The following is a 24,355-nucleotide window of genomic DNA, read 5'->3' as shown; positions in this document are numbered from 1 at the left end:
CTGTTTCCACTGTTTCCCCATCTATTTCCCATGAAGTGATGGGACCGGATGCCTTGATCTTCGTTTTCTGGATGTTGAGTTTTAAGCCAACTTTTTCACTCTCCTCTTTCACCTTTATCAAGAGGCTTTTGAGTTCCTCTTCACTTTCTGCCATAAGGGTGGTGTCATCTGCATATCTGAGGTTATTGACATTTCTCCTGGCAATCTTGATTCCAGCTTGTGCTTCTTCCAGCCCAGCATTTCTCATGATGTACTCTCATATAAGTTAAATAAGCAGGGTGACAATATACAGCCTTGATGTACTCCTTTTCCTATTTGGAACCAGTCTGTTGTTCCATGTCCAGTTCTAACTGTTGCTTCCTGACCTGCATACAGATTTCTCAAGAGGCAGGTCAGGTGGTCTGGTATTCCCATCTCTTTCAGAATTTTCCACAGTTTATTGTGATCCACACAGTCAAAGGCTTTGGCATAGTCAATAAAGCAGAAATAGATGTTTTTCTGGAACTCTCTTGCTTTTTCCATGATCCAGCGGATGTTGGCAATTTGATCTCTGGTTCCTCTGCCTTTTCTAAAACCAGCTTGAACATCAGGAAGTTCACGGTTCACGTATTGCTGAAGCCTGGCTTGGAGAATTTTGAGCATTACTTTACTAGCGTGTGAGATGAGTGCAGCTGTGGGGTAGTTTGAGCATTCTTTGGCCTTGCCTTTCTTTGGGATTGGAATGAAAACTGACCTTTTCCAGTCCTGTGGCCACTGCTGAGTTTTCCAAATTTGCTGGCATATTGAGTGCAGCACTTTCACAGCATCATCTTTCAGGAGAAAGATGATGTCTTTTGGATAGTAACCTCTTATTGGTCATATTATTTGCAGCTATTTTCTCCCACACAGTGGATTGTCTTTTTGTTTTGTCAGTGGTTTCCTTTCCTGTGCAAAAGCTTTTAAATTTAATTATGTCCTATTTTATATTTGCCTTTGTTTCTTTTGCCTTAGTAGACATATACCCGCGCCCCCCCCCCCAAAATGGCTGCAGTTTATGTCAGAATGTTCTGCCTATGTTTTCTCCTAAGAGTTTCAAGGTTTCTTGTCTCACATGTAGGTGTTTAATCCACTTTGAGCTTACTTTTGTGTGTGATGTGAGAAAAGATCCTAATTTCATTTGTTTACTGAAGAGACTGTCCTTTCCCCATTGCGTATTCTTGCTGCTTTTGTCGTAGATGAATTGTCCTTGGAAGTGTGGGTTTACTTTTGGGCTCTCTGTCGTGTTCCGTTGAGCTGTGTGTCTGTTTTGTGCCAGTACCATACTGTTTTGATTATGGTAGCTTTGCAGTGCACAGTTTGAAGTTAGGGAGATGATTCCTCCAGCTTTGTTCTTTCTCAGAATTGCTTTGGCTATTCAGGACCTTTGTGGTTCTGTATATTTTAGGATTATTTGTTCTAGTTCTGTGGAAAATGTCATGGATATTTTGATAGGGATTACATTAAATCTGTAGATTGCTTTGAGTAGTGTGGTCATTTTAATAATATTAATTCTTCCAATTCTTGAACATGGGATTGCTTTCCAATTCTGTATCATTCCTTTGTCAGTGTTTTATAGTTTACAGAGTATAGGTCTTTGACCTTCATGGTTAAGTTTATTCCTAGATATTTTGTTCTTTTCAATGCAATTTTTAAAAAAATTAAAAATTTTTTAACTTTTATTTTATATTGGAGTATAGTTGACTTATAGTACTGTTTCAGTGTCAGGTGTTTAGTAAAGTACTTCAGTTATACATATACTTGTATCTATTCTTTCTCAGATTCTTTTCCTATGTAGGTTATTATGGAATAGTGACTTCTCTGTCCTGTGTAGTATGTCTTTGTTGATTATCTATGTTATATATAGTAGTGTATATATGTGGATTTGTCTCTCCCCCCAGTCTTTCAACTTTGGTAACCGTTAGTTTCTTTTCAAAGTCTGTGGGTCTGTTTCTGTTTTGTAAATAAGTTTATTTGCATCTTTTTTTTTTTAGATTCAACATAGAAATGATATCATATATGTCTTTCTCTGCCTGACTTTCTTCACTTAATATGATAATCTCTAGGTCCGTTCGTGTTGCTGCAAATGGCATTACTGCGTGTCCTTATGTGGGAGCATCCGTATGCGGTCTGCATGTGCCAGGCTTTGGTTGGAGAGCTTGATCTGCAGTGAGCACAGGTCATGTCTTCACCCTGGGCGTGCTGGCAGCTGTCGCCTTGGTGGGAGACGGGGCTGGAGATTGATGGGTCAGGTCCAGGGCCAAGCGTGAGCCAGACCTTTTCCTCTACTCAGTGGTCGTTATTGCCCTGTTTGGGATGTGGTTGGGTCCTAAAGGTGCTGGAGCAGAAACCCTGATGGTTGGGTCTGAGCTGGTTCCATTTCCTCTCAGTGTGAATTCTCCCCCCTCCTGGAAGGGGCAGCTTCATCGCAGAGGGGAAGCAGCACTAGAGCAAGAGATGTTGGAGCAGGCCATGGGTGTGGCCTGACAAAGTGGGGCCCTCTTGAGAAACCGACCAGAGCCCTGGGAAGTCTCCATTTGCTTCCTCTGCCTTGTTCCCAGGAGTAGGCACGTATGTGCACGTGTTCTTCATGAGTGGAGTCTCAATTTTTTTGAGCTGTCTTGTAAGTAATACTGGTTTTCAAACCACGTAAGGGCACTTGTCTTCCTGGTGTTGGACCCCAGGGCCAGGGTATCAAATATGTGGTTTGAATCCTTCATGCCCCAGGGAGGGTCTCCCAGCCCAGGATATCTCTCTCATCTTCTGTGTCCCATCCTCGGATTACAGGTACTGACTTGATCACTTCTCCTCCCTTCTTTGCTGACTCTGTGTGGATTTTTACAGTCTTTGTGTAGGAGAGTCTTTCTGCCAGTCTTGTTTGTTTTCAGTGAGAGTTCTACATGTTGCTGTGTTTTTGATGTGTTCGTGGTGGAAAGTGAGCTCCAATGTCCTTCTTTGCCATCTTGATCTCTTCTTCTTTTGCGGGGGGGTGGGGGGAATGGTCACTGGAGGAGACAGTGCTGCTTGGGTGCTGGTGATACTGTGGTTTTTCATAAGCATCCTTGTTCACTGTTGGGCTGCACCCTGCAGGCAGGCAGTCCCTGTAGCTGCCCAGCTTCAGGACCAAGGGGAGAGCCCAGAGTTATGGATGGGGGGATCTTATATGTCTGAAGCAAGGTCCTGGAGCGACAGCCCACCGCATGCTACGGATGGTGGGCAGGACATGCCAGCAGCCCCCACTCCAAGGGGCGGGGATGTTACCAGTTATAGGGGAGAGGCGTCTGATTGGCACATAGGTTACCAGGGAAGTTAGCAGAGGGCATCCCGCTCACTGTCCCTTTGATAAGCTATCATTGTGGAGGTATTCTAGTTCTAATATTTAGACTAGCTGTGTGACTAGTGGTACAAGTGTATGGGCATGTGAGTAGGGTGTAGGTGAAGTGGGCACTGAGCCATTAGGGGATATACCAAAAGCAAAAGAATGACCATCTTGGGTGGCCTGATCACACGTTGGCTGACCATGAGAGACGAACAGGAACTTCCAGTTTTTAATAAGCTGATTATCTGTATGTGATGAGGCAGCATGGTGCAGTGCACTGGATCTGAGTTTTTGTTTTGCTCTGCAACTTATAGTTTGACTCCCAGTTTCCTTATATAAATAGGTGATAACTCTGTCTTAACTACTCACGACATGCTTTGGTAATCATATGAGATAGTATATGTGTGAAAGCTTTGAAACTGCAAAAAGACATGTAAATATTGGTCTGTGATTCTAGGTTCCTTGTCTTTTTGTTTTAGAATTTAAATTTGGCCTTTGTAGCTTCAAAATAGTTTTAACCTTAAAAATAAAAGTGTTGGAAGCAGTATAAGTTCAGTGTATTTGTTAGAGTTCTCCAGAGACACAGAACCTGAAGGGGAGGTATGTGTGAGTATGTGAAAGTGTTTGTGTTATGTATGAGAGGTGTGTGGTGTGCACGCACACACACGCAGTATATATATATGTATAGACAGACAGACAAACTGAGTAACTTATTATAAGGCATTGGCCCAACCATTACGGAGGCTGAGGAATTCCAAGATCCACAGTTGGCAAGCTGTTCAGTCGCAGTTCAGTTCAGTCGCTCAGTCGTGTCCGACTCTTTGCGACCCCATGAATCGCAGCACGCCAGGCCTCCCTGTCCATCACCAACGCCCGGAGTTCACTCAGACTCACATCCATTGAGTCAGTGATGCCATCCAGCCATCTCATCCTCTGTCGTCCCCTTCTCCTCTTGCCCCCAATCCCTCCCAGCATCAGAGTTTTTTCCAATGAGTCAACTCTTCGCATGAGGTGGCCAAAGTACTGGAGTTTCAGCTTTAGCATCATTCCTTCCAAAGAAATCCCAGGGCTGATCTCCTTCAGAAAGGACTGGCTGGATCTCCTTGCAGTCCAAGGGACTCTCAAGAGTCTTCTCCAACACCACAGTTCAAAAGCATTAATTCTTTGTCACTCAGCTTTCTTCACAGTCCAACTCTCACATCCATACATGACCACAGGAAAAACCATAGCCTTGACTAGATGTACCTTTGTTGGCAAAGTGATGTCTCTGCTTTTCAATATGCTATCTAGGTTGGTCATAACTTTTCTTCCAAGGAGCAAGTGTCTTTTAATTTCATGGCTGCAGTCACCATCTGTAGTGAGTTTGGAGCCCCAAAAATAAAGTCTGACACTGTTTCCACTGTTTCCCCATCTATTTCCCATGAAGTGATGGGACCGGATGCCTTGATCTTCGTTTTCTGGATGTTGAGTTTTAAGCCAACTTTTTCACTCTCCTCTTTCACCTTTATCAAGAGGCTTTTGAGTTCCTCTTCACTTTCTGCCATAAGGGTGGTGTCATCTGCATATCTGAGGTTATTGACATTTCTCCTGGCAATCTTGATTCCAGCTTGTGCTTCTTCCAGCCCAGCATTTCTCATGATGTACTCTCATATAAGTTAAATAAGCAGGGTGACAATATACAGCCTTGATGTACTCCTTTTCCTATTTGGAACCAGTCTGTTGTTCCATGTCCAGTTCTAACTGTTGCTTCCTGACCTGCATACAGATTTCTCAAGAGGCAGGTCAGGTGGTCTGGTATTCCCATCTCTTTCAGAATTTTCCACAGTTTATTGTGATCCACACAGTCAAAGGCTTTGGCATAGTCAATAAAGCAGAAATAGATGTTTTTCTGGAACTCTCTTGCTTTTTCCATGATTCAGCGGATGTTGGCAATTTGGTCTCTCGTTCCTCTGCCTAATGCCTGATAACCAGGAAAGCCAGTAATGTCAGCTCCAGTTTAAGGCCATCTCTGGGTGTGAGGTGGGGAAAGATTGATGGCCCAGCCTGAGGGCATATAGGGAAGAGGCGGTCCCTCTTACTCAGCTATTTTATCCTGTCCAGACCTTCAGTTCTTTTAGAAACACCTTCGTGGTCACACCGAGAATATGTGGCAAGCCTGCAGCCTAGTCAAGTTGACGCAGATTTAACCAGCACATGCGCATAAAGTTCTAAGTGACAACAGAGTAATTCAACTTCCCTTATTACGCTAAGTATTTTTGTAAATGAGATCTTATTCTTCTAGAAGAGTTTTGAAATTTGTTGGAGAAAAAATAGGGGAAGTCTTCTGACCTGAGATGAATGTTCTACTTCGGTTCTATTCATTGAAGTTCTGTTTTTATTTTGAATCAGGTTTTCCTATAAGAATGTAGTTTAGTTTTGAGTCTCATGAGGACCACTCAGCTTTTTCTATAATTACTGTAATTGCCGTTCATTTTCTCCAAACATCTTGAATTGCTAGAGAGAGAAATGTCTTCAGAACACTTCATAGAACAGACCATGTTGTTGCTGTTCAGTCACTAAGTCATGTGTGACTCTTTGCAATCCCATGGGCTTCAGCACGCCAGGCTTCCCTGTCCTTCACTATCTCCTGGAGTTTGCTCAAATTCATGTCCTTTGAGTCAGTAATGCTATCTAACCATCTCCGCCAGGTTCCTCTGTCCATGGAATTTTCTAGGAAAGAATACTGGAGTGGGTAGCCATTCCCTTCTCCAGGGGATCTTCCCAACCCAGGGATCGAACCTGAGTCTCCTGCATCGCAGGCAGATTCTTTACCGTCTGAGCCACCATGGAAGCCCAGAAAAGACCTGCACAGCACAAAAATGAACTGGGGTTAGAGCAGGGAGTCATTGTGTAGAGTGAAGGAAACATACTTTTTAAAGTGCCTTCTGAAAGAAAGTGAAGTTGCTCAGTCGTGTCCGACTCTTTGTGACCCCATGGACTGTAGCCTACCAGGCTCCTCTGTCCATGGGATTTTCCAGGCAATAGTACTGGAGTAGATTGCCATTTCCTTCTCCAGGGGATTTTCCCAACCTAGGGATCGAACCCAGGTCTCCCGAATTGTAGACAGACGCTTTGCTGTCTGAGCCACCAGCTGAATACTTATATTTATTACTTTATTTATTTAAAATGTACTGAGATCTTGGAAGAAGGAAAGCAGAGTAAATAGGCGCATGGCTGGTTTTTCCATTTTCCTTGACTTAGTCTTGTGAACATAGTGTTTCATTTTCGTTTCTTTCATCTTTCGTTTTTAGCTCTTGTATACTGGGAATGTAATTTTTAGTCCTGGAGTCATCATGCTACCTTAGTTAGTTATAGAACTGGCATATGGAGAAGGTGATGGCACCCACTCCAGTACTCTTGCCTGGAAAATCCCATGGATGGAGGAGCCTGGCAGGCTGCAGTCCATGGTGTCGCTAACAGTCGGACACGACTGAGCAACTTCACTTTCACTTTTCACTTTCATGCATTGGAGAAGGAAATGGCAACCCACTCCAGTGTTCTTGCCTGGAGAATCCCAGGGACGGGGGAGCCTGGTGGGCTGTCTATGGGGTCACACAGAGTCGGACATGACTGAAGCGACTTAGCAGCAGCAGCAGCAGCATGACTATTTTATTAGGATATATATATATATATATATATATATATATATGTTGTGTTTTCACTATATTTTAGTATTTCTTCTTTCAGAATGGGCAGCCTCAACCCTGTAGGGACTGGTGAGTCACAAATCGCTGCTGTTGTTGGGTTTTTGCTTTTTTTTGGTAGCACTCACTATGTGTCATTCTTCCCCTTATTTAGAATGCCAGACTTCAGCATCGGGTGTGGTGCTTAAGAGCACTGAGTCCTCAGTGACTCTGGAGCCACTTACCTGTGTGTAGTCCCTGCCCTCCTGCTTCTTCACTGTGTGACTTTGCGCAACATAATCTCTTTGTGCCCACGTTTTCTTATGTCTAAAGTGGAATACTGATCATTCCATCTCATAGATTGTTAATAAGCACTGAGTTAACATTTGTACAGTGTTTAGAACAGTGCCTGGCATGTAGAAAGTGTTACAAGTGTTTGTTAACTAAAGTAGATATTCTGTTAATATTTTAAAAATGTAAATTCATTATGCCGTTTTCTCCCCTCCCTTTTTTTTTTAACATACTAGATTTATTCTTAAAATTTTTAGTAAATATTAAAATCTTACACAAATAGTTCGTGTTCATTTGTAAGATGAAATTAGGTTTTAGACCAGGTCACAGTAATCAAGTATTTCCCCTATATGACTGATGGGATATTTAGAAGTCTTATCGGACACTCAGGACTAGTTTTAACTTTTTCAGACAGTCCTGTTATGGGTACTATGTGTAGGATGTCTGACATATTTGACCCTTTGTCAAAAATGCCTCGGTCCTGAAGGGAACCCTCCTGCACTATTGGTGGGAATGTAAATTGGTGTAGCCACTGTGAAGAACAGCATGGAGGTTCCTTAAAAAACTGAAAATAGAGCTACCATATGACCCTGCTACATACTGGAGACAAACAGGGTCTGAAAGAATACATGCGCCCCAGTGTACATTGCAGCTGTGTTTACAATAGTCAGACATGGAAGCAACCTAGATGTCCATTGACAGAGGGATAAACAAGATGTGACACATGTATACAATAGAGTATTCCTCAGTCATCAAAAGAGTGAAATAACACCACTTGCAGCAACACGGATGGACCTAGGGATTGTCATGCTGAGTGAAATCAGTCAGGGAGAAATAGCATACGACATCCCTTATATTTGGAGTCTAAAAAGAAATAATGCAAATGAACTTATTTATGAAGAGGAAAAAGACTCACAAACTAGAGAACAAACTTATGGTTGCCAGTGTGGGAAGAATGGGGGGAAGGGATAGTTAGGGAGTTTGGGATCGACATGTACACACGGCTGTGTTTAAAATGGATAAGCAACAAGGACCTCCTGAATAGTACAGCAGCCTGGACGGGAGGGGAGTTCAGAGGAGAATGGATACATGTGTATGTGTGGCTGAGTCCCTTTGCTGTCCACCTGAAACTATCACAACACTGTTAATCAGCTATACTCGAATATAAAATAAAAAGTTAAAAAAAAAAACTGTGCCTGAATCCTTATATTATGCTGTTTTCTTTAAAATATTGTTTTCAATAAGAGGTAATTTTGCCTTCTAGGAGACACTTGGCACTACATGGAGACATTTTTGGTTGTCACAGCTCAGGCTGTGCTACTGGCATTTATAGAGTAGAAGCTAGGGATGCTGCTAAACGTCCTATAATATGCTGGATAACCCTCCGAAGCAGCGGATTATCTGACCCAAAATGTAGTTAGTGTCGAAGTTGAGAGACTCTGCTTTAAAGAAATCATTATTTTCTGGTGATTAAATAAAAGATTTGTTCCTTGGAAGGAAAGCTATGACAAATGCAGACAGCATATTAAAAAGCAAAGACATCATTTTGCTGACAAATGTCCTTCTGATCAAAGCTGTGGTTTTTCTAGTAGCCATATGCAGATGTGAGAGTTGGACCATAAAGAAGTCTGAGTGCTGACGAATTGATGCTTTCAAACTGTGGTACTAGAGAAGGCTCTTGAGAGTTCCTTAGATAGCAAGGAAATCAAACCAGTCCATCTTTAAGGAAATCAACTTATTGCATATTCATTGGAAGGACTGATGCTGAAGCTCCAGTACTTTGGCCACCTGATACGAAGAGCCGACTCACTGGAAAAGACCCTGATGCTGGGAAAGATTGAGGGCAGGAGAAGACAGCAGCAAAGGATAAGATGGTTAGATAGCGTCACTGACTCAATGGACATGAGCCACCTCTGAGAGATAGTGAAGGATAGGGAAGCCTAGCATGGTGCAATCCATGGGGTTACAAAGAATTGAATATGACAGCGACTGAACATCAACAGCAACAAATAAAACATAAAATCAACTCCTACTGCATTCTTTTTCACAAAACTTGATTTATTAGACTCTAGAAATAGTCATCTGAGAGAGTTAATGATCAAGCTCTCGGGCTAACAAAGACTACTAAATTAAAGTTTGGTACAGTAAGGCTGAGATCATGGGTCAGTCCCTTGTGAGGGCCAGTTAACTGTGTTCTGTTCCATAGCCATGCAATCCTAATACCAGTTAACCATTTGTATGGCAATGTGCAGCATTAATCACAGGGGGAAACAGATAAGGGAGAATAAAGGAATAAGATGAAATGTGTATAGGCCTGATAGGTGTCTAATTGCGATATTTTTGTAAAAGGAAACTCCTAAATTGGGGGCCTGTCATTATAATTTTGCATCAGTCTTCAGGCTGTAGCCTTTGGGATAGTCAAGTCAATCTCCGTACTTTCCTTTCATGGGAACTGTGCTTAATGCTGTCTCAGTCTTTGGACTTAAGCCTGGAATGTTCATATTCACCTATGTTTTCTTCCATATGCTTTATTGTTTATACTTTGCATATGTAAGTCTGTGATCCATCTCAAACTAAGTTTTGTGTATAGTGTGAAGGAGAAGTTAACAAAAAAGGTAACTTTTTTGTTCTATACAGACACCCAGTTACTTCCTTTAGTCGCTAAGTCGTGTCTGACTCTTGTGACCCCATGGACTGTAGCCTTCCAGGCTCTTCTCTCCAGGGGATTCTTTAGGCAAGACTACTGGAGTGGGTTGCCATTTCCTTCTCCAAGTTCCTTAAGTATGATTTATTAAAAAAAGAAAAAAGATATAATTTAAAAGTGGGAAAAAAGAATCTGTCATATTTTTAGTGTTGACTTTTTATTTTTACTTTTCAACATGGTGTTTTGATACACATGCATACTTCAGAGATACTGCAGGGGCAGTTTCAGATTACTGCAATGAAGTGACTGTCACAACAAACTGAATGTTTCAGTGGTACCTGAAATCTACCTTCTCAGCATATTTTCAGTATTCAGTACAGTGTTATTAACTATAGTCATTATGCTTGATCTTTTATTAGGTTTATTCATCCTACATAACTGTAACTTTGTATCCTTTGATCAACATCTCTTTGTGTCCCCTGCCCCCTCAGCCACTAGCAACCATCATCTACTCTGCTTCTGTGGGTTTTTAGTTTCCGCATATAACTGAGATAATGTAGAATTTGTCCTTCTGTGCCTGGTTTATTTTACTTGGCATAATTTCCCCCAGGTTTATCCAAGTTGTCCCAAATGACAGGATTTCCTTCTTTTTTAAGGCTGGATAATCCATTGTGTGTGTGTGTGTGTGTGTGTGTGTGTGTATGTACACCACAAGGATTCGCTTTTCTCCACACCCTCATTAACACATGACTTTTTGTCTTTTTGATAATAGCTATTATAACAGCTGTATGGTGATAGCTCATTGTTTTGATTTGCATTTCCATGATGTAATTAGTCATGTTGTACATCTTTTCATGCTCCTGTTGGCCATTTGTGTGTCTTCTTTTGAGAAATGTGTGCTCAGGCCCTTTACTCATTTTTAAAATGGTTATTGTTTTCTTGCTATTGAATTGTTTGAGTTTCTTCTATGTTTTGGACATTAATCTCTTATGAAATTTTGCAAATGGTTTGCAAATATTTTCTTCCATTTTGTAGGTTGTTTCTTCACTCTGTTAATAACTTTTTAGTTTCTATGGAGGAGATTTTTAGTTTGATGTAATTTCACCTGTCTGTCTATACATTTGTTGCTGTGCTTTTATAATTATATCCAAAAAAGTATTGTTCAAACAAATGCCAAGAAGCTTTTTAATCTCTGTTTTCTTCAAGTTGTTTAGTTTCAGGTCTTACATTGAAGGATTTAATGATTCTGAATTGTTTTGTGTATATTGAATAAGGTAAGAGTTCAGTTTCCTTCTTCAACATGTGGATAAACAAGACCGTTTATTGAAGAGACTGTCCTTGCCCTGTTGTGTGTTCTTGGAACTTTTGATGAAAATCCTTTGACCATAAGTGCAAGATTTTATTTCTGGGCTCTATTCTGTTTCTTTGGTCTGCATGTCTGTTTTTATGCCAGTACTCTTCTATTTTTATTATAGTGGCTTTGTAGTGTATTTTGAAGTCCAGTATAAGTGCATTGTGTCCAGCTTTGTTCTTTCTCAAGATTGCTTTGGCTATTCAGATTTTTGTGTATGTGATTCCATATGAATTTTAGGATTTTTTTTTTCCATTTCTATGAAAAATGCCTTTGGGATTTTGATACGGATTGCATTGAATCTATAGATGGCATTGAGTAATGTGGACATTTTAACAATATTAAGTCTTCCAATCCATGAATATGGACTGTCTTTCCATTTATTTAGACTGATGGCTCAGATGGTAAAGAATCTGCCTGCAATGCAGTAGACTTAGGTTCAATCCCTGGGTTGAGAAGATCCCCTGGAGAAGGGATTGTAACCCACTCCAGTATTCTTGCCTGGGGAATCCCATGGACAGAGAAGCCTGGCGGGCTACAGTCCAAAAGGTTGACTTTCACTTCATTTCCATTTATTTACATCTTCTTCAGTTTCTTTCATTACTCTTTTAAAGTTTTCAGTGTATATATCTTTCACCTCCTTGGTTTACTTTATTCCAGAGTATTTTGTTGATGATGTAATTGTAAATGAGATTGTTTTCTTAGTATCTTTTTCAGATTGTTTGGTGTAAGTGTTTAGAAATGTAACTGATTTTTGTATGTTGATTTTGTATCCCACAGCTTTACTGAATTCGTTTATTAGTTTTGATTTTTTTTCTCTTTTTTTGGTAGAAAATTCAAGGTTTCTGCACACAGAGACAGTTTTACTTCTGCTTTTCTGATACGGATAGCTTTTATTTCTTTTTCTTGACTTGCTACTCTGGTTAAGACTTCCTGTAATAAAGTTTAACAACAGTAGTGAGAGTGGGCATCTTTGCGTTGTTTCTGGTCTTAGGGGAAAAGCTTTCATTTATTCACTTTTGAGTTTGATGTTAGCTGTGGTCTTATCATTTATTACCTTTTATCATGATGAAGTTTATTGATGTTTATATCTTGAAAGGATATTGAGTTTTGTCGAATACTTTATCTCCGTCTACTGAGATGATCATGATTTTTAGCCTTCATTTTGTTAATGTATCACCTATTGATTTGTATATGTTGAACCATTCTTACACCCTAGAGGTAAGTCATTCTTGAGCATGATATATGTGCTGTTGAATTTGGATTGCTAGTATTTTGTTGAGAATTTTAATCTGTCTTCATCAAGGATGTTGACCTGTAGTTTTCTTTCCTTTAGTGTCCTTATCAGGCTTTGGTATGATGGTAATGCTGGCCTCATACAATGAGTTTCAAAGTTTTATGTTCTTTTCAAGTTTTTGGAAAAGTTTGAGCAGGATTTGCTTCCTTCAGTGTGTGGTAGAATTAATTGATGAAGCCATTACATTTTGGGGTTGTGAGGTTTTTGATTATTGATTCAATCTCCTTATTAGTTATTGGTCTGTTCAGATTTCCTGTTTCTTCGTGATTCAGTATTGGTAGGTTGTATGTTTCATTTCTTTTGGGTTATCCAGTTTCTTGCTGTTTAATTATTCATAGTAGTCTCTTTGTCAGAGAAGGCAATGGTACCCCACTTCAGTACTCTTGCCTGGAAACTCCCATGGACAGAGGAGCCTGGTAGGCTGCAGTCCATGGGGTCGCTAGAGTCGGACACGACTGAGTGACTTCACTTTCACTTTTCACTTTCATGCATTGGAGAAGGAAATGGCAACCCACTCCAGTGTTCTTGCCTGGAGAGTCCTAGGGACGGGGGAGCCTGGTAGGCTGCCGTCTGTGGGGTCGCACAGGGTTGGACACGACTGAAGCGATTTAGCAGCAGCAGCAGTCTCTTTGTAGTAGTAGTTTCTATGATCCTTTGTATTTCTCTGATGTCAGTTGTAATGTCCTCTCTTTCATTTTTAATTTTATTTATTAATATCTTGTTTAAAAAGTTAGGCTAGGTAAAGTTTTTTCAATTTTATCTTTTCAAAACAACTCTTTGTTTCATTGATCTTTTGTGTTATTTTCTGGTCTCTGTTTCATTTATTTATGCTCTGACTTTTATTATTTTCTTCCTTCTGCTAACATTTGATTTAGTTAGTTGTGCTTCTAGTTTCTTGTGGTATGAACTTAGGTTGTTTATTTGAGATTTTTTTTTCCCCTAAAAGGCATTTATTGCTGTAGACTCCCTTCTTAGAACTGCTTTTGCTGTATCCCAAAAATTTTGATATATTGTTTCCTTTTTCATTTTTCTCAAGATAGTTTTTGATTTCTCTTTTTATTTTCTTTGAATTATTGTTTTTTCATGAGTGTACTGTTTAATTTCTGCATTTCCACATATTTATGAATTTTCCAGTTTTGCTCCTGTTACTGGGTTCTAGTCAGTCTTCTTAAAATTTTTAAGACCTGTTTTGAGCCATAAGACATGATGTGTCATTGAGAATGACTTGAAGAGAATGTGTGTTTTGTTTTGTTGGTTGGGATATTCTCTAATATGTCTGTTAGTTCCAGTTAATTGATAGTGTTGTTCAAGGCCAAATATTCTTTTTTGATTTACTCTTTAGATGATCTGTCCATTGTTGAAAGTGGAGTATTGAAGTCCCCTATTATTATTATGTTGCTATTTATTTCTCCCTTCAATTCTGTTAGTGTTTCCTTTATATATGTAGGTGCTCTGATTTGGACCCATATATACTTGCAATTTTTATATCCTATTGATGAGGTGACACCTTTTTATTATACAGTGTCCTTCTCTGTCTCTTTTATGATTTTTGACTTAAAGTCTATTTTGTCTACTATAAATATAGCCACCCCTTCTCTATTTTGGTTATCATTTGCATCATTATCTTTTTCTCCATTCCTTCACTTTTGGCCTTTGTGTGTCCTTGGCGCTAACGTGAGTCTCTTGAAGGCAGTGTATATTGTGTCTTGGTTTTTTTTTTTTTTAATTCATTCAGTCCTTGTGTGTCTTTTAGGAGGCATAGTTAATTTACGTGTAAAGACTTACTGTTGCTCTTTTCTTCATTGTTTTTCCACCGTTTTGTAGTTCACTTGTACCTTTCTTCCTTCCTCTCCTTGTGATTTGATGCCTGCTTTGTGGTGGTATTCTTTGATTCCTTTCATCTTCTCTTTTCTGTATCAATTATAGATTTTTGCTCTGTGGTTACTGTGAAGTTTATATAAAACATACTGATAAACAAAACAACATATTTATAATAGTTATTATACGCTGATGATAACTTCAGTCTTATATAAAAAATTTACCTGGTTACTCCCCACTTCACAATTTTGATGTCACAATCTTTTTATATTGTTTATCCAGTAATAGATTTTTTTATAGCTATAGTTATTTTTAATACTTTATATTTCAACTTTTATTCTGAGTCACTTGATTTACACAGCACCATGACAGGATATACCATGATATTTGACTATATATTTAGTTTTACCAAGGACTTCCCTTGTGGCTTAGACGGTACAGCATCTGCCTACAATGCGGGAAACCCAGGTTCGATCCCTGGGTCGGGAAGATCCCCTGGAGAAGGAAATGGCAACCCACACTGGTACTCTTGCTTGGAAAATCCCATGGATGGAGAAGGCCGGTAGGCTACAGTCCATGGGGTTGCAAAGAGTCAGACACGACTGAGCGACTTCACTTCACTTCACTTTACTTTTACCAGTGAGTTTTATATTTCCAGTATCTTTTCATTTCAGCACAAAGAACTCCCTTTAGCATTCCTTATAAGGCAGGGCTAGTGGTGATGGACAGCGAGGCCTGGCGTGCTGCGATTCATGGGGTCGCAAAGAGTTGGACACGACTGAGCGACTGAACTGAACTGAACTGAGTGGTGACTAACTCACTTAGCTTTTGATTTTTTTGGAAAGTCCTTATCTCTTTTTCCACTTTGAAGGACAGATTTGCAGATAAAGTATTCTTATTTGGCAGTTTTTTTTTTTTTTCCTTTTACCACTTTGAATATATATTTTCTTTCTGCTGAGAAATCATGGATATTTTTGAGGTTCCTTTGTATGTGATGAGTTTTCTTTTCTCTTCTTTCAAAATTCTCTTTTTGTCTTTGATTTTTGAGAATTTGATTTTAATGTATCTAGGTGAAGATTTCTCTCTTTTTTCTTTCGTTTTTGTTGGGAAATACTCAACTTACAGCACTGTGTAAGTTTAAGGTACACAGTGTAATGATTTGACTTACATGCATCATGAAATGGTTATTACGCTGTGATTAGTGAAGCTGAAACTCCAATACTTTGGCCACCTGATGTGAAGAGCTGACTCATTTGAAAAGACCCTGATGCTGGGAAAGATTGAGGGTAGGAGGAGAAGGACGACAGAGGATGAGATGGCTGGATCGCATCACTGACTCGATGCACATGAGTTTGAGCAAACTCTGGCAGTTGATGATGGACAGGGAGGCCTGGCGTGCTGCGGCTCATGGGGTCGCAGAGTTGAACATGACTGAGCGACTGAACTGAACTGAACTGAGTAAACATTCATCATCTCAAAATTAGTGGAATAGAAAAATAACAAATAGATTCCTTTGTATTTAATGTATTTGGGATTCTTTGGACTTCATCAGTCTGGATGTCCTTTTCCCTCTCTTGATTGAGGAAGTTTCCAGTCAATATTTCTTTTTTTCCCCTACTATTTCTATGCTTTCTGACCCTTTCTCTTTCTTATTCTGGGATTCCTCAATGTATACATAATTTCTTTTGATGGCATCCCATAATTCTCAGGCTATCTTCCTTCTCTGTCAATTGTTTTTCTTTTTGTTCTTTTGCCTGTGTAATTTCAAATGATCTATCTTGAGCTCACTGGTTTTCTTTTCCTGTGGCTTGGTCAAATCTAGTCACTGTTTTTTAATTCCAGAATTCCTCCCTTCCTTCTTTCCTACTTCCCTCCCTCCCTTCCTTCTCTCTGTCTCTTGTTTAACTTCTCATTTTTGTTATGTATTGCTTTCCCGATTTTGGTTTTAATTGTCTATCTGTGTTCCTTTAGAGCTCACTGCAGTTCTTAAAGACAACTATTCTGAATTCCTTGGCTGGCAGTTCATTGATCTCCATTTCTTTAGGGTTAGTAACTGGTGCTTTATTTTGTTCCTCTTTTGACGTCTTATTTTCCTGAACATTCATTGTTACCGTAGCCTTGTTTTGGTATGTGTGCAATTGAAGATGTAAGCACCTCTTCCAGTCTTTGGCTTCTGCAGTGAAAGCCATTTGGTGGAGTCTGTGAGTGGGTTTGCTGCTGGAGTCTTCGGCAGGCTACTCTGGTGTCTGGGGGTGGGCTTGAAACCTGAGTTCACTGCTATGTACCTTATACTTGAGTCTCCCTCAGCACGCCTGGTATTTGAGACTTTAGATTGGGGCCTGAAACCTGCGTTCCTGGGGTATACCTGGAGCCTGGTTTCTTGGGGTTTGACCTGGCATCGGGATGGGCCTAGAGTCTGAGTCGATGGAGGCACAGCTGAGTCCTTGATCTGTGTGGCCTGGCCTGGTGCCTGATGTTACTTGGCAGGTGTGGAGCTGGGGTTTGTGGCGATGTTGGGTGCACACTTCACTCTTCTTCCTCCTTGGTGGGTGGCTCTCTGCATGCTGTGTTGCCTGGGGTTGGAGGTGGGGTGATGTGAGTAATATGATACTGTCTTTGATACCCTCTTCAATGCATCTTTTCTTATTTCTATATATCACCTGGGTGCTTTAATTTCTCACCTGGAATCTTTAGCTCTTATGAAGGTAATTTTGCATGGGGATATTTGTTCAAATTGATGATTCTGCAAGGAGATGAGTGCTAGAAACTGCTATTCTGCCATCTTATTGATGTCACTCTTGTTTCATGTAAGTCAGCCTCTTTATTTAATAAATGAGGAAGATGAAGTCTAAAGAGCATTGAAATAAGTAGCCTTCATAGAAATTGTTAGTTGTAAAACTAGAGTAAAAGTTGTATCTCCTAATTATTTTATACTCTGTCATGCTGAATATTTCTATTCTCTATTCAGATCTTTTCCTATAATCCCCTCTTTCTCATACTTGTTCCCTTCCTACCAGTTTTTTAAATGTAGCATGTTGGTTGCAGAATGTCTAGAAAGTACCCAAAACAAAAAGATGAAAATAATCTGTTAATAGCCTTTCAAAGATAACCCAATGCATAATGTTCTGGTGTTTGGTTCATATGTTCATTAGAAAATATTGTTTTGTAGTCTGTCTTATTGCTGTATATATTTTGATTGTTTTTTTTCCTGGTCATTAGTCTTCAAAATTTATATCAATATAAATAAACAAATAGAAGTATACATTTTAATCATAGTGTTATTATGTACTTTGTTGAGCTGAGTGTTTGTATGCATATTTGGAAAATTGGTAAGGAATTTGAAAGTGAAAGAAGTGAAGTTGCTCAGTCATGTCCGACTGTTTGCGACCCCATGGACTGTAGCCTACCAGGTTCCACCGTCCATAGGATTTTCCAGGCAAGAATACTGGAGTGGGTTGCCATTTCCTTCTCCAGGAGACCTTCTTGATTCAGGCACTGAACCCTGGTCTCCCACATTGTAGGCAGACGCTTTACCGTCTGAGCCACCAGGGAAGTCCCGATAAGAAATTTACTACTGTGGAATTACTTTATCTAAGTATATGAACACTGCAGCATTATTTTGCTATAAAATGTGATGTTTGTAAAGGTATCTGATGGTGTCTGATAATTTTATACACATGTGCATGTACCCTTATAATTCCTACATGGCTAGTACAATTACTGTTATGTTATTTGTTTAGATCAGTGCTTCTAAACTTTTTCATACTGTAGCATACACAGTTCAGTTCAGTTGCTCAGTTGTGTCTGACTCTTTGTGACCCCATAGACTGCAGCGCACTAGGCTTCCCTGTCCATCACCAATTCCCAGAGTTTACTCAACCTCATGTTCATTGAGTCAGTGATGCCATCCAACCATCTCATCCTCTGTTGTCCCCTTCTCTTCCCGCCTTCAATCTTTCCCGGCATCAGGGTCTTTTCTAGTGAGTCAGTTCTTCACATCAGGTGGCCGAAGTATTGGAGTTTTAGCTTCAGCATCACTCCCTCCGATGAATATTCAGGACTGACCTCCTTTAGGATGGACTGGTTGGATCTCCTTGCAGTCCAAGGGACTCTCAAGAGTCTTTTCCAACACCGCAGTTCAAAAGCATCAATTCTTCGGTGCTCAGCTTTCTTTATATTTATAGTCCAACTCTCACATCCGTACATGACTACTGGAAAAATGATAGGTTTGTCTAGACAGACCTTTATTGGCAAAGTAATGTCTCTGCTTTTTTAATGTGCTATCTAGGTTGGTCATAACTTTTCTTCCAAGGAGCAAGCGTTCTCCAATTGCTTGGCTGCAGTCACCATCTGCAGTGATTTTGGAGCCCCTCAAAATAAAGTCTCTCACTGTTTCCCTTGTTTCCCTATCTAGTAAATGATAACAATTGTGTGGCATACTAGGGAAAACTGAGACAGTTATCATGTTGCTCTGTTACCTGAGTCCTGGCCTGGCTACCCAGACTGATGTGCGGATCAGTATTTTGGCCACATGAAAATCCTGGTTGAAAGCTCTGAGTTAAAGCACAGTGTTGATAAGGTCTTAGATTATTTCCCCTGGTATTGTGTCAGATTATTCCTTTTTCTCACAATGTACTGTTAGTTTGATCTACCAGTGTTGCAAATATGTACAGTTTATCTACCTTACTGCTGATGGACATTTAGGTGTTTTGTGGTATTTTTTTTTTAATGTTATGAATATAACTTTTGGTGGAAATAAGCAGTTATTTCTCTTGGTTATATTCCTAGGGGTGAAATTGCCAGATCATAGGGTAAGAGTACATTTAGTTTTATTAGATAATGATAGTTTTCTAAAGTAAGTATGCAGTTTTACATTCCCGTCAGCAGTGTGTGAAATTCCAGCTACTTCATTCCTGACAGTGCTTTGCATTGCCGTTTCTCCTTGTTGTAGACATTCTGGTGCGTGTGTGTGTAGTGGTATTTCACTGTACAGTTTTCTGATGACTGGTGATGCTGAGCATATTTCATATGCCCGTTGGCCATGTGGATGACTGCTTTTTCATTGAACTTTTAATTTTGAGATCATGGTAGATTCTTAAGTTGTTGGAGGGCTTTCCTTGTGTCTCAGCAGATAAAGAATCCACCTGCAATGTGGGAGACCTTGGATTGACCCCTGGGTTGGGAAGATTCCCTGGAGAAGGGAAAGGCTACCCACTCCAGTATTCTGGCCTGGAAAATTCCATGGACTGTACAGGGGGAGCCTGGTGGGCTACAGTTCGTGGGGTTGCAAAGAGTCGGACACAACTGAGCAACTAACTTTCTTTTCAAGTAGTTGGAAGAAATAATAGATTCTCTGTACACTTTTTCTGGTTTCTCCCAGTGGTAGCATCCTGCAAAATGATAGTAAAATAACAGAACCTAAATAACTGCCTTGATATAGTGTCTGGTGGCTCAGTGGTAAAGAAGCTACCTGCAGTGCAGGAGACACAGATTTGATCCCTGGATTGGGAAGATCCCCTGGAGGAGGAAATGCAGCCCACTCCAGTATTCTTGCTGGGATAATCCCATGGACAGAGGAGACTGGAGGGCTACCATTCACGGGGTCAGAAAGAGTCAGACTGACTTGGAGACCAAACGTAATATAGTAGTATAGTCATATACAGGACATTTCTATCACCACAAGGATCCCTCATGGTGCCCTTTTATAGCATTACCTACTTCCTCCCCCTTAGCCACCTCTTCTTAACTCCTGGTCATCACTGATTTATTCTTAATTTCTATAAATTTGTCATTTCATGTATGTTATATAAATGAAATTATATATATGTAGTCTTTGGTGATTGGCTTTTTTCACTTAGCACAGTTCTCTGGAAATTCATCAATATTGTGTCATGTATCACCAACTTATTTCTTTTTATTGCTGAATGGTAACCCATAGTGTGGATACAACTCAGTTTTTAAACCATTTACCTCTTAAAGGACATACGGGTTGTTTCCATTTATTGACTGTTACGAACAAAGCTGCTGTAATTTGGGGTGAACATTTTCATTTTTCTAGGGTAAACATCCGAGACTGCAGTTGCTGAGTCATATGATAGTTGCTTGCTTAGTTTCTAAAGAAACTGTCAAACTGTTGTTTAGAATGCTTCTGCTATTTCACATTCCTTCTGACAATGCACAAGAGATCCAATTTCTCCGCATTCTTGCCAGCATTTGGTGTTTTCAGTATTTTTAAACTTAATTATTCTGGCAGTTCTTTAGTGATAGCTTGTTGTGGTTTTAATTTGCTTTTCCTTAATGACTGATGTTGCATATTCTCTTTGGTGAATATCTGTTCATATATCATTTGTATTTTCTAATTGGGTCATTTATTTTTTTACTGTTGAATTTTGAGATTTTCTTTTATATTCTACATACTAGTCCTTCACTAGGTCTGTAGTTTACAAGTATCTTCTCCCATTCTGTACCTTGGCTTTTTATCTTCTAACAGGTCTTTCACAGAGAAAAAGTTTTAATTTTGAGGTGTAATTTATAGTTTTTCCTTTTATGGATTGTGCTTTTGCCTAGACTTAGATCTCTAAGATTTTCTGATTTTTTTCCTCTCAAAAGTTTTGTAGTTTTATATTTTACATTTATGTCTCTGATAGTTTGAATTTTTGTATAAACTATGAGACTTTGAAGTTAATTTTTTTTTTCTTTTGCCTATGGAGCTCTTTTTACTCCAGTACCCTTTGCTAAAAAAGCTATTTTTCTTCTGTGGAATTGCATATGTACCTTGTCAAAAATCAGCTGGATATATTTATGTGTGTCTGTATCTAGGTTCTCTATTCTGTTTCATTAATCTGTTTGTCAGTCCCTCTGCCAGTATCGCAAAACCATTGCTGTAGCTGTATGATATGTCTTGAAATTGCATAGACTCATTCCTCTCACTTCATTCTCTTTTTCAACGCTATTTTAGCTTTTATAGTTCCTTTGCTTTTCTATGTAGGTTTCAGAATAATCTTCTCAACCTCTCCAAAACTTTTTCTGAGGTTGTAATAGGAATTGTGTTAAACCTATATATCACTTTGGGGCAGAACTGATGTTTTTTGATATTGAGTCTTTCTGTCTATGAATATTTATTTATATGTTCTTAATTTCTAACATCAGCATTGGGTAACTTTCAGCATGTAAGTCCTACACAGGTGTTATGGATTTTCCCCTAAGTGTTTCAGTTTCTAAGGAGTTATAAATGCTGTTGTATTTTTAATTTGGGGGTCCACATATATATTCATTAGTCTTGTATAGAAATACCAGTAAGTTTTGTATGTTTAGCTTGTATCGTATGCCCTTGCTCAACTCCTTTATTAGTTCTAGGAGGTGTGTGTGTGTGTGTGTGTGTGTGTGTGTGTGTGTATGTGTATGTAAATTGCTTGGGAGTTATGTTTACTAGACAATCGGGTTATAGGGACACTTGTGTTATAAGAGATGTTATGTGTGTTTCCAGGAACAGAAGAAATTTTTTCTGTAACTACTTGAGTATGAAACAGCATACCATATTCTGCCCATCAGTTCAGTTCAGTCGCTGAGTTGTGTCCAGCTCTTTGCAACCCCACGAACCACAGCAAGTGGCCTCCCTGTCCATCGCCAACTCCTGGAGTTTACCCAAACTGATGCCCATTGAGTCGGTGATGCTATCCAACCATCTCATCCTCTGTCGTCCCCTTCTCCTCCTGCCCTCAATTTTTCCCAACATCAGGGTCTTTTCGAATGAGTCAGTTCTGTGCATCAGCTGGCCAAAGTGTTGGAGTTTCAGCTTCAACATCAGTCCTTCCAATGAACACCCAAGACTGATCTCCTTTAGGATGGACTGGTTGGATCTCCTTGCAGTCCAATGGACTCTCAAGAGTCTTCTCCAACACCACAGTTCAAAAGCATCAAATCTTCGGTGCTCAGCTTTCTTTATAGTCCAACTCTCACATCCATATATGACTACTGGAAAAACCATAGCCTTGACTAAACAGACCTTTGTTGGCCAAGTAATGTTTCTGCTTTTGAATATGCTATCTAGGTTGGTCATAACTTTCCTTCCAAGGAGTAAGCGTCTTTTAGTTTCATGGCAGCACTTACCATCTACAGTGATTTTGGAGCCCCAAAAGATAAAGTCAGCTACTGTTTCCATTGTTTCCTCATCTATTTCCCATGAAGTGATGGGACCGGGTGCCAAAAGTCTAAAATGAAAGAGACTACTTTCTAACCCCTGAAGATAGTAGAAGACCATTAGAACTGAGGAGATGGTTGAGGATCTAGGGAGTAATTGAAAATAACACCAACATTTTGTTCCTTAATTATGTAATTAGGTGAATGTGACACTATTACCTGAGGTTGGAAACTCAAAAGTAAAAGCATTTTGAGGAAACACAAGAAGTTCTGCTTTGGACAGGCTGATTTTTTTTGGATGTCTCTGGTACATCTTTATTGACATGTCCAATAGACATTTGAAGTATGAATTAAGAATTTAGTGGAAATGTTAGGGTTATATTGGAATTTCTACTTTGATATGATAGATGATGCTGTGGGAGGGAACATATACAGAAGGAGTAGCTATCTGAGGAAGAAATGCTAACAAAGGAATAGCATTTAGAGATATAATGGGAGAATGAGAAGACTGCAGTCACAGAGGCCATAGAAACTTCTCTTCTGTCAACATTTTACCTATTTGCCAAGATCCATCTTCCAGATATTATTGTCTGCCCAGTCCCATCTCCGTTTTGGTCGTGTTCTAATAGTAGTTCTGTAGCCGTTTCTTCTTCTTCTAGTCTAGCAATTAACACACTGCCATATTGTCATTAATTGTTTATATGTCTGTTTCTCTATCAAGTTTTTATGTTCCTTGCAGGCAAGAATTAGATCTGATTCACCATTGTGTTTCCTGTGTATGGCTTACTTCTTAATAGCAGTTTGTATAATTGAGTGAAGTAGATTATCAGAAGCTTCTAAGGGGTAGAATAAGAAAAGAATTGAGAAGAGGCCGTTAGATTTCCCTTAGCACAGGGTAAGTGTTCTGCCCAGAATGGTGAGGAGTGAATGTGGGCTTCTCTGGTCTTCCTTTTCTCAAGTCTGTCTTGCCCTTTCTTAAATTCCCTCCCTCATTCCCTAATTCTGTCATCTTTTGTTCCTTTGATCATATTGTTTCACCTTGATAGAACAGCATTTCTTCATGGTACCTGTGAGAATGCCTCTGATCTAGCTCATATTCCCTTTTCAATGAAACTGAATGAATGGTTTTTATCAGTTTCTAGTTTTTGTCACTGAAATTCTCTAATATTCAGGTTGATAATATCTGTAATGCAGTTTGGTTTAGCATTCAATTTCTATTTGAATTGAACTTCACTTTTTTGTCTGTTTAAAAATATATCTTATTTTTCAGTTTAAAACTTTTTCAGTTCAGTTCAGTCACTCAGTCGTGTCCGACTCTTTGCGACCCCATGAATCACAGCACGCCAGGCCTCCCTGTCCATCACCAACTCCCGGAGTTCACTCAGACTCATGTCCATTGAGTCAGTGATGCCATCCAGCCATCTCATCCTCTGTCGTCCCCTTCTCCTCCTGCCCCCAATCCCTCCCAGCATCAGAGTCTTTTCTAATGAGTTAGCTCTTCGCATGAGGTGGCCAAAGTACTGGAGTTTCAGCTTCAGCATCATTCCTTCCAAAGAAATCCCAGGGCTGATCTCCTTTAGAATGGACTGGTTGGATCTCCTTGCAGTCCAAGGGACTCTCAAGAGTCTTCTCTAACACCACAGTTCAAAAGCATCAATTCTTTGGTGCTCAGCCTTCTTCACAGTCCAACTCTCACATCCATACATGACCACAGGAAAAACCATAGCCTTGACTAGATGGACCTTTGTTGGCAAAGTAATATCTCTGGTTTTGAATATGCTATCTAGGTTGGTCATAACTTTCCTTCCAAGGAGTAAGC

General features: G+C 39.7%; 1 protein-coding gene across 2 annotated transcripts in view; it reads left to right on the top strand.

Annotated features, from left to right (window-relative positions):
- TMEM135 (transmembrane protein 135) overlaps positions 1-24,355 on the top strand; it is a 312,520-nt gene that overhangs the window by 47,216 nt on the left and 240,949 nt on the right. The window lies entirely within an intron of this gene.

Source organism: Bos javanicus, chromosome 29 (assembly GCF_032452875.1).
Source record: "Bos javanicus breed banteng chromosome 29, ARS-OSU_banteng_1.0, whole genome shotgun sequence".
Lineage (NCBI taxonomy): Eukaryota > Metazoa > Chordata > Mammalia > Artiodactyla > Bovidae > Bos > Bos javanicus.
Note: the sequence above shows the minus strand (reverse complement) of the source record. Positions and strands in the feature narration are given on the sequence as shown.